Source organism: Homarus americanus, unplaced genomic scaffold, assembly GCF_018991925.1.
Source record: "Homarus americanus isolate GMGI-L3 unplaced genomic scaffold, GMGI_Hamer_2.0 scaffold48226, whole genome shotgun sequence".
Taxonomy (NCBI): Eukaryota; Metazoa; Arthropoda; class Malacostraca; order Decapoda; family Nephropidae; genus Homarus; species Homarus americanus.
The window spans coordinates 614,398-615,000 of NW_024730579.1; the positions used below are offsets into that span (position 1 = coordinate 614,398).

At 34.5% G+C, this 603-nt stretch overlaps 1 protein-coding gene across 1 annotated transcript in view; it reads right to left on the reverse strand.

The window, feature by feature from the left end:
• Positions 1-415: 415 nt before the first annotated feature.
• Positions 416-603, reverse strand: part of LOC121867027 — a 5,742-nt gene continuing 5,554 nt past the window's right edge. Inside the window, exon 3 of the mRNA XM_042366769.1 lies at positions 416-603. This exon is cut by the window's right edge and continues 170 nt beyond it. The gene's annotated coding sequence lies outside the window, so the exon portion shown is untranslated.

Consider the following 603-nt stretch of genomic DNA (forward strand, 5'->3'; position numbering starts at 1 on the left):
CAACTTGTACAACCAGAGTCGTTGCTAGTGGCAGTAGATCCACTGAACCATTACCCTGCAGAGCTCCATAACTAAGATCTTTTATGTGTGACATTAACTTAGTAATAGCTTTATTCTTAACATGATGTTCTGCTCCTTTAAATCAATTAAAATTTAAATCTATTTCTCAAACAAAGGATCGAGTTTATCATTTCCAAATAACCATAATTAAAATACACTAAAAAAAAATCAACTACTGCACAAAACACGCAAATATATCAGAAAATAATCACTATCACAATAATGACGCCATATACCACAGTCCGATATATTTAAAAGAGTTCCCCTTTCACTGTTGAATAAATTATCCCTTACATTTTCGTTAAGCTAATTCCTTAAATGGGGAAACTTCTTCATTTATAGGAAAACTAACATGTCACTCTATAAGGCTCTTTATTCCGGGAGATATGATAAGTATAAGAACAGTACAGTATGGTTGTATAATAAGATTAGCATTATCCTCCTCCAGCCGCTGTACGTTAGAATGACCCTTCTTGATCATCCCGGAGAGACAAGTTTCTAAGATGTTTTAAGAGGAGATCCTGGACGTCTTTGGCTTGCTTG